At 38.0% G+C, this 618-nt stretch overlaps 1 protein-coding gene across 1 annotated transcript in view; it reads left to right on the top strand.

Annotated features, from left to right (window-relative positions):
- The window catches only part of LOC119591631, a gene marked incomplete in the record, with an annotated part of 3,243 nt that overhangs the window by 716 nt on the left and 1,909 nt on the right, over positions 1-618 (top strand).

Below are 618 nucleotides of genomic sequence, written 5' to 3'. Positions count from 1 at the left end.
CATGTTGAACTTCGGGTGTTATTTTAGAAATCTTTGATTTTTTTTCTGGCCAGTTTTTCATTTTTCACATTTTGTTTGAAGAATGGATATTTAATTCCTAGATAAAATGGGCAAATACTTGAATATATCCACGTATACATGTTCAATTAAAGCATGGCTTTTAGTACATACCAAAAGTAGTGCACTCGACTGCATGAATTCGCAACATCCTAACTAGTATGATTTTTTTTGTCAATTGAGCTCGTAACATGAAGTGTAGGGGAGGTAGGGAGCGTCACATACTGGGTATATTAGAATGCACTGAGCTACTGAATGAATAACGACTGATATAACACACTGTCCCCTGCTCTTATGGCAGAAAAAAAAAACAATACTTAAACTCATGTGGCCGAGACTATAGTCCCAACACATCCAAGTTTTCCCCTAGGTGTTGCTAATGTGTTGAAATGGTAGGTTCGACACCAGTGCTCGAAATATGTGTAATGATAGAGCTTCGAATGATGAGTCGAAACAGCGGTTCACATTGTCAGAGCTGATTGGTGAGCCTAGAAGATTGACTTTGTTTGGAAACGAAAACGGGTTAGCTAGAGATGTATTCATGAAAGTATATCCTCGTCG

Source organism: Penaeus monodon, chromosome 29 (assembly GCF_015228065.2).
Source record: "Penaeus monodon isolate SGIC_2016 chromosome 29, NSTDA_Pmon_1, whole genome shotgun sequence".
NCBI classification, from domain to species: Eukaryota; Metazoa; Arthropoda; class Malacostraca; order Decapoda; family Penaeidae; genus Penaeus; species Penaeus monodon.
This window is presented reverse-complemented; position numbering and strand designations above follow the sequence as displayed.